Consider the following 13,296-nt stretch of genomic DNA (forward strand, 5'->3'; position numbering starts at 1 on the left):
CCAAACATGTTATTACCCTGCTTGATCGATCCATCTTTAGAGGAATGGTGGTCTCGGTTCTGGGAATGTGATTTTGGGTAGATGTATTATCAAGGACATTTCTGGCATGTAGGGACTTGATAATGTGCACTGCCCCTACTCCAGTTGCTCATTCTTTCTTTAGTTTACTTTTGTCTGCTTAAAAATATCAGCAATGGGGACTGCGTGGGACCAGGAAAGAGAGGAGAGATGGACTGAGACATTCATATTGTCTTTTTATTTCCTTTTTATCACATAGTGTACACGTTTCCCTGGAAATAATATTTGTAAATAATGACTGCATTCCTGTGCTAGCCCCTAAGCTTATTTAGTTCATAATACAGATGAATACATTTACAGTTGTATACTTTTTAAGTCTTCTTTAAATTATTGTTAATTACTCAGTATTTTAACCACATTATAATTTAGGTAGAATTCATGGGGTTAGCCAGGGAAATCTGATCATTGATTATGAGAGAAAATGCATTCTGTATTCAGACAGTTCTTTCCACAAGGTATAGTTTGTGAGTGGGGAATGATTTCCTTGTTTCTTAATAACTAAACTGCTTGTGAGTTATTTTAAGGGCTGCTTTTGGGTTAGGGTTTTGTTTGATTTTGCTAGTCAATCTTTGAATTTTCTAGGTAATTCCATGACATCAGAGATTTGGACTGGATGAGTGAGATAGGTCAGGCCTCAAATAAGTCACTTTCTTTGCTGGATCCTACTGAGCTGAGAGAGAGCAAATAGTGTTTGTGTTAAAATATATATAACAAAATTTGCTGTTTTAACTATTTTCAAGTATACATTTAAGTGGCATTAATTACATTCACAATGTTATGGAACTATCACTACTATCTTTATCTAAAATGTCTTCATCACCCCAAACAGAAATTCTGTGCTTATTAAGTGATAATAACGCCACCTACCCCCCCCCCCACTTCAGCCACTTTCTGTCTCTGAATTTGCCTATTCTAAATATTTCATATATGTGAAATCATACAATATTTGTCTTTTTGTGTGTGGCTTATTTCCTTTGCATAATGTTTTCAAGATTCATGCATGTTGTAGTATGTGTTACAACTTCATTCTTTTTATGGCTGAATAATATCCCATTGTAACTAATAACTTAAAAGTGGTCAGTTTTATCTCAAACATCCTTCTCTGTAACATTTCTCTTACATTGTTGAAGTTTCTGTGTCTTGCTAAGTGTTGGATGTTGTAAATCTATGTGGCAAATCACCTTGAAAATGTAAGATATCATGAATTCAGTGAAATTTTTGTTTTTCATTCTACCCCCTTTAAATTTGGGGGCATTGAAACAGTTCTATATATTCACCTGACCTAGTACCAGCCTCATTTTCTGGTTTTAGAGATAAGGGTGGAGCGAGAAGCCACTGGGGATTTTGGCATGGTATCATGGTCCCAGAGTTTTTGCTGCCACTACTAGAACTCCCATTGGAAATCTGCTACCCCTCAGAGATGGAATTAAGCTATTTGAATTGGGAAATGGGAACCTTCCCTTCTAGGCACATGAACAAGTCCTTTTCCCCTGCTGCTCCTTAACCATAGTTAATATGCATACTGGTTAATCCCATGCTGCTCTCTAGATGAAATTAGATTAGTGAACAGTAGGAGAATATTTAATTCTTTAATCACTACCATGCAGCATAAAATTGTATTAGCTTAAGCAGAAAGGTCATAGCTTTGTTAGCTAAAATTTCCAAGCTTGATCTTGTTCTTCTATCCTTATGTATAATACTGAGTTTTTAAAAAATTCTGAATATATTACATTTAATCTTGTTGCATTTAGCCTAGTGTCCCTGCCTAAGATGAATTTGATTCTATATTCTGCTACCTATTTTATTAGCCATTCCTTCCATCTTTGTCATTTACACAATTAACACACACGGCTTCTATGTCATAATCCAAATCACTGGTAAAAAGTGTTTAATAGTTATGATAAAATATAAAGTCCAGGTTGGCAATTCTTTTTTTTTTTTTTTTTAATTAATTTATTTATTTATTTACTTTTGGCTGTGTTGGGTCTTCGCTTCTGTGCGAGAGCTTTCTCCAGTTGCGGCGAGCGGGGGCCACTCTTCATTGCGGTGCGCGGGCCTCTTACTGTCGCGGCCTCTCCCGTTGCGGAGCACAAGCTCCAGACGCGCAGGCTCAGTAGTTGTGGCTCACGGGCTTAGTTGCTCCGTGGCATGTGGGATCTTCCCAGACCAGGGCTCGAACCCGTGTCCCCTGCATTGGCAGGCAGATTCTTAACCACTGTGCCACCAGGGAAGCCCTTGGCACTTCTTTATAGCCTTTTTTTCCAAAGAAGGTATAGAATTTTTAATCAACACTCTTTGTGTTTATAATTTTCAATCAGATTTGCATGACCCTAACTATAATTATTCAGTCCACAATTTACTATATTATCTAAAATGTGTTATTATGAGACCTTGTCAAATACTTTCCTAAATAAAGTCAGCATGTTTATCTTAATTCTTATTAGTTAATTTGATCACTTTACCATTTTAAATTTCTGGAACATGATCTTTGTCATAACATGGAAGCTAATTAACTTTTTGTAACTTCTAGGCTAGCTTTATAGTTAGGCATATGAGGAAATTGGTCTACTTCTTATGTGATCTCTTAAAGGGAAAGGTATATTTTTTTAAAATTCCCTTTCAGCATTTATTTTATTTTATTTTCATTTTTGGCCACAACGTGCTGCTTGCAGGATCTTAGTTCCCCACCAGGGTCTTAGTTCCCCATCAAACCCGGGCCCCCTGCAGTGGAATCTCGGAGTCCTAACCACTGGACCGCCAGGAAATACCCATAAAAATTTACTTTTCTAGAGATTTGAATTGAGTCCTTTTTGAAAATAGTAGTAGAAAAATGTGAGAATTGATATATTCAATGATTAAAGGATTGTTTCATTCACTTGAAAATAGTTATTTACTATATTATGGTAAAACAAAAGGTATGTCAAGTTGACCTTTTGCCAGTTCCTATAGACTGTTTATTTTTCCAAAACTAAACATTCATCACATCATTGTAGGAGAATCTGAGGCATAAGATTAATCCAAGTCTAAAATTAATTTTGCTAAGATTTCTATACAAGATTCAAAACCATTTAAGTAAAAACAAGCGATATCTGTATAAATTTGATCTAAAATGCCCTACTTAAGGAGTAAACAAATGACTTATCTATTATAATTATCTTTAAAAATGTATTTTTCTAATATCATTTATATAGAAAGGAATAGTGAGTGCTGAAAAGCAGTAAACAATCAGATAAAATCCCTTACATTTTTGTCAGGAGAGACAGATAATAAGCAAAACATACAAAATGAAAAAATTGCCCGTCTTTTAAAATTCTCAAATGACTGTACTTTGTATAATTTATTCTCTTCAGCTTTCCTTTAAGATAACATTAACAGAAGGGTATATGTTATTAGTTCTTTTGATCCTAAGGAGCAGAGAATCACTTAAGTTTCCTTAAATAAATGGTTGGTTATAAGGAATACAAGAAAATAGGAATCTTAGACTACTACTGTGTCTGGTTTTAACACTGAAATGGGCTCACATTCAGAAGAATGAAATGGAGTTCAGGAACTTCAAAATTGTCTAGGATCCTGTGTATTTTAATCATTAATGTGTCCCATGAATCTACTCTGAATTTCTTTCCATTTTAATGGAAAGTGAAAAGATGCAATGGGGAAGATTGCTGGTAGGTTGGTCAGAATGGGATTCTAGCTGCCAACAAACCTGGATGGTGGAGTGAAATGTCTATTTTCTTTTTTATTATTTTAATTAATTAATTAATTTGGCTGCATCGGGTCTTAGTTGTGGCACACGGGGTCTTTCATTGTGGTGCTTGGGCTCTTTGTTGCGGCGCATGGGCTTCTCTCTAGTTGTGGCACAGGCTCCAGAGCGCGCTGGCTCAGTAGTTGCAGCACGTGGGCTCTCTAGTTGTGGCGTACGGGCTCTAGAGCGCGCCCCCTGCATTGGAAGGCAGATTCTTAACCACTGGACCACCAGGGAGGTCCCTGAAATGTCTATTTTCTTAAGTGCACTCAATAATTCAAAAAATATTTGCTGTCTGTAATGTATGAGGCACTAAAGGATTTATTGCAGTATTTAAGATCTACCAAAAATGTAAAGAAATAAAGCAGAATAAAAGCATTTTCTATACAGATGAAATCCTCTGTACCTTTCTCCCCACAATATTCATTTCCCCACAGAAATCATAATTGTTTTCCTAAAATTGATGTTTCAGAAAAGTGGTGTTTCCAAAAATTGGTGTTTTAAGCTTTTGGGTTGGAACAAGGCAGATTTTTTAAAGTGGGAAACAAAATTCAAAGCTGCTTTCTAACAGTAACTTAATAGGTTAAGGCACTAATTGTGTATTTTAAAAATCTTTTCTAAACAAACGAGAACATTTGTGCTGAACAATCAGGTATAATCAGGTGTTTATTATTAGTTGATAGTGATAAACAGGTTCTAAGTTAGTAGAAGTTCTCCCACATTTGTTTGTTTATTTTTAGTATGTTTTAATTGTGGTAAAATATTTATAACATAAAATTTACTATTTTAACTATTTTTAAGTACACGTTTCAGTGGCAATAATTTCATTCACCACGTTATGTTGTGTCCAGTCATCACCACTGTCTATTTCCAAAGTTTTTCATCACTCCAAATAACCTAAGGTTATTTTTCAGTCATAAAAATCCTGTTGATGGAGTTAGGTGACTCTCCATGACAGCTCTTTTTGTTGGTTCAGCTTTACAGGCAGTGTCAATTTTCCCCCCTTTTTTCTTTTTTTCCTGCACTGAAGCCAAAATGTTTATTTTCAATTTGGTATTCATTCATAAGACAATAGTGCACATTTTAGTGGGTCTTTTTCTTTTAATGAATTTTTTGTGTGTGTGGTATAGTTGATGTACATATATATATGTTTCAGGTGTACAAAATAGTGATTCGCAATTTTTAAAGGTTTTATTCCATTTATAGTTATTATAAAATATTGGCTGTATTCCCTGTATTGTACAATATATCCTTGTAGCTTATTTATTTTATACATAGTAGTTTTCATCTCTTAATCCTTTACCCCTTTCTTGCCCCTCCCCTCTTCCTCCTCCCTGCTGGTAACCACTAGTTTGTTCTCTATATCTGTGAGTCTGTTTCTTTTTTGTTGTATTCACTACGTATTTGTTTGTTTGTTTGTTTTAGATTCCACATATGATATCATACCATATTTGTCTTTCTCTGACTTATTTCACTTAGCATAATACCCTCCAAGTCCATCCATGTTGTTGCAGATGGCAAAATTTCATTCTTTTTTATGACTGAGTAGTATTCTGTTGTGTATATGTATGTGTACACACACACACCCCACATCTTTATGCATTCATCTGTTAATGGATACTTAGGTTGCTTCCATATCTTGGCTATTGTAAACAATGCTATGAACATTGGGGTACATGTATCTTTTTGAATTAGTGTTTTTGTTTGGCAGTGTCAAATCTTTGGCACTTACATATCAGAAAGAGCTTCTATAAATCAGTAGTGGAGTAATGGAAGTCATGCTAGGGAGAGGTCTTGTGCAATTAGGTGCATGGCCCAGAAGTTGTGTCTGTCATTTCTGTTCATAACCTTTTGGCCAGAAGTAGTCATACAGCCCTATTCAGTTGCAAGAAGCATGAGAAAATGTCTCCATGCCTTATGTCCCCAAAGAAAGGAGAACTACCTTTGTGAGAACATCAGAAGTCTTTTCTACAAATATCTAGGCCCAGTATTCTCATGCTTTATGGTCTCAGATTCCCTTTTGAAGTTACCGCTTAGAATTATCTTCTCGTTATCCTACTTCCATGTTACCTTAGTTCAGTGATGTCCTCTAGAAAGGAACATAGAAACATTATTAATATTGAAACATTCAATCGATATCAAAATGTAATGATTAGTTGGAGATGAAATGGAAAAGATTGCATGTATATGGGAGTATTAGTATAAATTCATGATGTGTTTTACTTTCCTAGATCTGTCCACTGAAAAGTTTGAGAAACAGTCACTAATACCCAAGCAATAAGCACCACTAGTATCCTGATTGTGATCTCTAAATACAACTTCCCATTTCAAAGAACAAGGCTGTTTGGAAAAATGTCTGATTCTAGGTCTGGGTCAGGGAATTTATAAAATGAGCTTAGAACATCTTGTCATACCAGAAAGTAAGGAAGGTGTAAGACACTACTTAGAGTCATATAGAAGGGATTCAGGAGCCAATTCGAAGAGTCTCCCTCTACAAAGGGATGGGCAAAAATGGGGAAATTGATCATCACTAAGGATAATTGTAAGGAGATTGAAACATATCAAATATATTTTAAAAAATACTCCTTTTGGGACTTCCCTGGTGGCGCAGTGGTTAAGAATCCGCCTGCCCATGCAGGGGACACGGGTTCGATCCCTGGTCTAGGAAGGTCCCACATGCCGCGGAGCAACTAAGCCCGTGCTCTACAACTACTGAGCTTGCGCTCTAGAGCCAGCGAGCCACAACTAATGAAGCCCGCGCGCCTAGAGCCCCTGCTCCTCAGCAAGAGAAGCCACCGCAATGAGAAGCCTGTGCGCCACAACTAGAGAAAGCCCGTGTGCGCAGCAATGAAGACCCAACACAGCCAAAATAAAAAAATAAAAATACTCCTTTTGGACACAGGTTTCCAAGACCACCCCCAGATTCATGATTAACAGGACTCCCAGGACTGAGCATATATCATACTCACTATTGTGATTTATTATAGCAAAAGGATACAAAGTAAAATCAGCAAAGAGGAAAGGAATATGGGGCAAAGTCTGGAGGAGACCAGGTACAAGCTTGTAAGAGTCCTCTTCCAGTGGAGTCGCACAGGATGTACTTAGTTTCTCTAGCAATAAGTTGTGACAGCAGGTGTGAAATGTTGTCTACTAGAGAAGCTCTTTAGAGAGACTCAGTGCTCAAGGCTTTTATTGGAGCTGGTCACCTGGGTACCTTCTACCTATCACATACCAAAATTCCAAACTTCCAAAAGAAAGCAGGTGTTGAGTATAAGCCACATTGTTTTGTTTTTTTTTTTATAAATTTATTTTATTTACTTATTTTTGGCTGCGTTGGGTCTTCGTTGCTGCACGCGGGCTTTCTCTAGTTGTGGCGAGCGGGGGCTACTCTTCGTTGTGGTGTGTGGCCTTCTCATTGCGGTGGCTTCTCTTGTTGCAGAGCATGGGCTCTAGGTCGCATGGGCTTCAGCAGTTGCAGCGCGCGGGCTCAGTAGTTGTGGCACACGAGCTTAGTTGCTCTGTGGTATGTGGGATCTTCCGGGACCAGGGCTCAAACCCGTGTCCCCTGCATTGGCAGGCGGATTCTTAACCACTGTGCCACCAGGGAAGCCCTGCCACATTGTTTTTATAAACAGTTTAGGTAGTTAACCACATTTAACATTTAAGGAATGGTGGAAATCTTCCCGAAATCCAAGTTCACAGATATCAGTCCAGGGCCAAACTGGCAAGCAGACCTAAGGATAGCAGTCTTAGGTCTTCTATAGTTTCTTTTTTCTGGACAGGTACCTTTGAAAGATGCTGGGAAACCAACTCATATTTTAAAAACTGATTAATGAAGGAAAAGAATCAAACATTTATTCTGGCTCTTCTATACAAAGTACATCTCAGGGTAACCAAATAGTAGATTAGGAGAATTTTCTCTTTATCGAAATATTTCAGCCAATAAACAAAAGAATTACCAGCCTTTTTTAACCTTTAATGAATTTGTGAATCTAGGCAGTGATCATTAATGGCTATTAATATCACAAAAAGAGAGATAAGCAGTCATTATGTGCCTCCTGATGGAGATACAGTAGCACCAACTGGGAGATGGTTCTTGCCAAAAAATATAATTTAAACGTGATCAATTCTTTGGATCTAACTCCCAATTTACAGGGAATACAGAGGATAGACAATACAATCATCAAAATGCAGACTTTGGAAAACTCCACAGGACAAACATCTTGCTTTCTTCAGCAAATAAATTGTGATGAAAAAGAGAGGGAGTGAGAAGAAGAGGGAGAGAGAAAGAAAACCTACAGCTCAAGAGAGTTAAGAGACTAGCAACCAATTATATATTTTAGCTCCCAAGTTGAGCAAACAAGTTGAAAAAAAAAATAAGACAGTTGGGGAAATTTGAATACTGACTAGATACTTGATGATACTAAGGAATTTTTGTTAGTGTTTGTCTTAGTCCACTTGGGCTGCTGTAGCAGAATACCATATTCTGGATGGCTTATAAACAGAATTGTATTTCCCACAGTTCTGGAGGCTGAGAAGTCCAAGATTAAGGTGCCCGCAGATTCAGTGTCTGGTGAGGGCCCACTTCCTGGTCATAGATGGCCATCTTTTTGCTGTGTCCGCCCATGGCAGAAGGAGCAAAGGAGCTTCTTAGGCCTCTTTTATAAGAGCACTGATCCCATTCATGAGGGCTTTGCCCTTGTGACCTAATCACCTCCCAAAAGTCCATCTCACACTGGGTTTCAACATATGAATTTTGGGAAGACAGGTTTTTCTTAGTTGTGATAATGATATTATGGTTATATTTTAAAAGTATCTTGTAGAGATAGACAATAAAATATTTACATATCAAATTAAGAATAAACTGTATATCAGGTTTTTAAACTTTATTTACTTATTAAAAAAATTTTTTTATGGAAATAGAGTTGATTTACAATGTTGTGTTAGTTTCTGGTATACAGCAACGTGATTCAATACACACACACACACACACACACACACACACACACACACAGTATTTTATATTCTTTTACAGGACGTTGAATATAGTTCCCTGTGCTATACAGTAGGACCTTGTTGTTTATCCATTCTATATATAATAGTTTGCATCTGCTAATCCCAAAATCCCAATCCATCCCTTCTCCACCTCATCCACCCTCCTGGCAACCACAAGTCTGTTCTCCATGCCTGTGGATATGTTTCTGTTTCATAAATAAGTTCATTTGTGTCATGTTTATTTTTAAAATTTATTTTTTGGCCACACCACGAGGCTTGTGGGAGATTGAACCTGGGCCCTCAGCAGTGAAAGCACGGAGTCCTAACCACTAGACTGCCAGGGAATTCCCTGTGTCCTATTTTAGATTCCACGTATAAGTGATATCATGGTACGGAACGCTTCACGAATTTGCGTGTCATCCTTGCACAGGGGCCATGGTAATCTTCTCTGTATCATTTCAGTTTTAGTGTATGCGCTACTGAAGTGAGCACTAACAGGTCTTTTTTTTTTTAAAGCACAAAGAGTTTGTCGTTGTTTAGACATTTCTAGAAAAATCAATTCTATTTATTTATTTATTTGGCTGCGTCGGGTCTTAGTTGCGGCACTCGGGATCTTTGTTGTGGCAAAGCGGGCTTCTCTCTAGTTGTGGTGTGCAGGTTTTCTCTTCTCTAGTCGTGGGCACAGGCTTCAAGGCGTGTGGGCTCTGTAGTTTGCGGCACACGGGCTCTAGTTGAGGCGCTTGAGCTCAGTAGTTGTGGCACGCAGGCTTAGTTGTCCCACGGCATGTGGGATCTTAGTTCCCCGACCAGGGATTGAACCCACGTCCCCTGCATTGGAGGCGGATTCTTTACCACTGGACCACCAGAGAAGTCCCTATTCTTCTTTCTTTTTAATAGCTAAAGAAGATTATTAGAGGGATTTTAAAATAAAGATCTTATAACAAGTTATAGTAATAAGTTAACACTTATGTGCCTTTTAAAAAGTAGCATCAAAATATCCTTGCCTATCCTGGGCACAACGCCTCTCTTCAATCCTAAAAACAGTGTGAATAGTAATGAGCGTGGCACTTAATATTTCATTAATGTTAAATCATTGTCAGTTATAAGGTGACTGTTGATTTTAAAATAACTTTTTGAGGATGAAAAAAGATATTACACATTTGATGTTAGATGCATGATTTCTGACACATTAATAAAAGGTGGAAAATGCATACATCTTAGAATTCAGGAGATGTGGTGATTTTCCCGGGCCTCCTTTCATCATCTGTTAAATGAACTTTTGAACTTGGTGGTTTTAGAAAGTTATTGCCGTTCTTATATTTTGGGAGTGAGGGACCAGTATATTCCAGCATTCCAACCAGGTGAATTCAAAACAAAATCTTCTACATTTTGCAAATACTTGCAAAATTGAAAATCATATCTTACCCAAAATTTCTTTCTCAAGTTTACTGTTACTACTTTGCTCTCTTTGTACTAAAGTCAGTGATCAAAAGTGAAAAGACCACATTATCAAGTTAAACTGGGGAGAAAGGGATGCCAAAAACATAGTGTCTGTAGATTGGGTTTGTGATAGTTTGAAATTTCTTAATCTTCAATATATTTCACCAAAATGGTATACATCTTGCTGGTGATGTCTTTCATTTCATATAATACTAGAGAATGTGTATAATTGTACTATAGAACTGTGAAGTGGTTAAGAGTTCAGTTTCAGGAACCTAGGTTTGAATCTTGACCCTGCAGCTTCATTGATGTATGACTTTGGACAAGTTACTGAGATCTCCTTGGGCTCTAGTTTTCCTCAGCCATAAAATGGGGACACCAGTAATGTCTTCCTCATGGAATCATCTTGAGGCTTAATACTGGTAAGCACTTACAACAATAGTTATATGCCATGTAATAACCATTTAAGTGTGTTAGCTATTGTTTTTATAATAATAATAATATCAATGGAGTTGATGTTGGGTTAAACACTATAGTGCTATGATTAACTAATTTCTTGCTGATTGGCAATGTACAGACTGAGATACATGGTATAATATCTTAGTATACAACAGTATACTTCCAATTTCTCTGTCCCATCTTTTGTGCTGTTGTCATGTGTTTTACATATGCTATAAGCACATTAAAATTTTACTATTATTCCGTTAGCCAGCCAGTTGTCTTTTAGAGCAATTAAAAATTAGGAAACAAATAAATTTTATATTTACCTTCATTTATGCTATTTCCTACTCATTTCTTTGTGTAGATACATTTATCTATTTGATATCATATTTCCTTCAGCCTGAGGTACTACTTTCTTTTGCCCTTTTATGTAGTACACATTCGTTGGTAATGACTTCTCTGGTTTTGTTTTTTTTTTTTTAAATATTTATTTATTTATTTATTTGGCTGCACTGGGTCTTAGTTGTGGCATGTGGGATCTTTGTTGCGGTGTGCGGGATCTTCAGTTGTGGCATGCGGGTGGCATGCAGGATCTTTTAGTTGCACATGCAAACTCTTAGTTACAGCATGTGGGATCTAGTTCCCTGACCAGGGATGGAACCCGGGCCCCCTGCATTAGGAGCGTAGAGTCTTAGCCACTGGACCACCAGGGAAGTCCCATGACTTCTCTGTTTTCATTTTCCTGAAAAATTCTGTTTTTCTTTCTTTTTCAAAGATATTTTCATTGGGTATAGGATTCTCAGTTGTTGTTTTTTTTTTCCTTTAGTGCTTTAAACATGTCATTGCACTGTTTTCTGGCTTATGTGGTTTTTGATGAGAAATGTTTCTCTCAGTGTAATGCGTCTTTTTTCCTCTGGCAGCCTTAAAGATTTTCTTTTTATCTTTTGTTTTGAATAGTTTGGGTATGGTTTGTCTAGTTGGTTTTGGGGGATTAAAAGTATGATTTACCCTACCTGTTCTCTGAACAACTTATATCTGTGGTTTTGTGTCTTTATTAGTTTTGGAAGATCCTCAGCCTTTATCTCTTCAGATATTTCTTCTGACCCATTCTCTTTTACTTCTTGGATTTCAATTACATGTATGTTAAATCATTTGATATTTTCTCACAGCTCTTGGATTTTCTGTTTTGTTCCCTCCCATCCCCACATTTTTTTTCCTTCTGTGTTTCATTTGGATAATCTCTAACTTGAGTCTGTTTAGTTTACTATTGAGCCATTCCAAAGCTTTATTGAACTCTATTCCCATGTTTTTCCTTTGTCAGTGTGTGAGGTTTTGGGTGTTTTTCTCTGCTTCCTTGTGTGACTTATAATTTGTGGTGGAATGATAGATGTTTTATATAGGACAGTAGAGACTGAGCTAAATAGTATTTATGCCTGGCTAGGTCTTTAGCACAAGTAGTTGTCAGTCTAGTCTGTAGTTGAGCTGGTTTTTTGTGTTGCTATGGCTACTCACAGTGCACTACAGGCTTCAAATTCCAGACTAGGGTTACCTTTTTTAGGGTAGAGTCCTGTTTGCCAGAGAACATTTCTAATGTCTGCTCTATCTTTAACTTTTGATTTTATTTTCTCTCTGTTACTGTACCACAGAGAAGATCTCTCTCCATACTCTTCCCTCTCCTTTGGCAGTAGACTGCTGTTATTTATTCCTCAGTGTTTGCTAGCACAGTGGCGGAGGTGGGTGAGGGGTACTGGGGGGGGGGGGACGTTCTCTGTTGTCCTATTTCTGTCTCAGTTCTAGGGGGTCATTATGTCTCTGGATCTTGGAGGGCAAGACTTTCTCAGTGATTCTGCCTTTCCCCCAATGGTAGGGGAGTTTTAAAGGTCTGGGGCTTTATAAATCAGGGATAGAGGGGGTTTTCTGTTACCTTCCTCTGGTTATGCAGGGACTAACTAAAAATAGTTATTCTATGAAGTATACTTCTTATGTTCTTTTTATGTTTTATATTTTCTGATTTGGGGCCATCTCCCTATGCTAGTTTTTGCTCTCAGTGGCACTAAACACACAGTTTTTGGCATCAGCTGTCAGAGTATTATTAAATATATTTATAAGTATCATTTAATGAATATGTATTTTCATATGTTGACCATTTAAGTTTTATTCCTTGAATTATCTTTAATCACGTATTTCAATGACAAATTCTGCATGGCAGTTACTAGGTCGGGTTTTTTTCTTTTTTCTTTTTTAAACAACACAGCACTTCCGATGCCAAATGTGTGGAGTTTTTTCCCCACATCAATCAGTTCTCCAACTCTCTGAACACCAACTGGGTGTCCTACAATTCAATTAAGTTCTGATACTAACTATCCAGAGTTAGTGCAGACCCCACAGGTCTGCCCCCCACTTCAGAAGTTGCCATTCGCAGGTCCCCGACCTCCTGTACTTCTGACCAATCAGCTATAAGTCGAGGGTTCCCATGTCCCCCTTCTGGGATTCAGTAATTTGCTAGAATGGCCCACAGAACTCAGGAAGACACTTTATTTAATATCACCAGTTTATTATAAAGGATATAACTCAGGAACAGCCAAATGCAAAAAGATGCA

General features: G+C 37.4%; 1 protein-coding gene and 1 non-coding gene across 3 annotated transcripts in view; one reads left to right on the forward strand and one right to left on the reverse strand.

The window, feature by feature from the left end:
- The window catches only part of USP32 (ubiquitin specific peptidase 32), a 196,527-nt gene that overhangs the window by 80,964 nt on the left and 102,267 nt on the right, over positions 1–13,296 (forward strand). The window lies entirely within an intron of this gene.
- Positions 9,201–9,307, reverse strand: LOC132356314 (U6 spliceosomal RNA). The gene has a single exon (XR_009499831.1). It is a non-coding gene; the product is annotated as a U6 spliceosomal RNA (small nuclear RNA).

Source organism: Balaenoptera ricei, chromosome 20 (assembly GCF_028023285.1).
Source record: "Balaenoptera ricei isolate mBalRic1 chromosome 20, mBalRic1.hap2, whole genome shotgun sequence".
NCBI classification, from domain to species: Eukaryota; Metazoa; Chordata; class Mammalia; order Artiodactyla; family Balaenopteridae; genus Balaenoptera; species Balaenoptera ricei.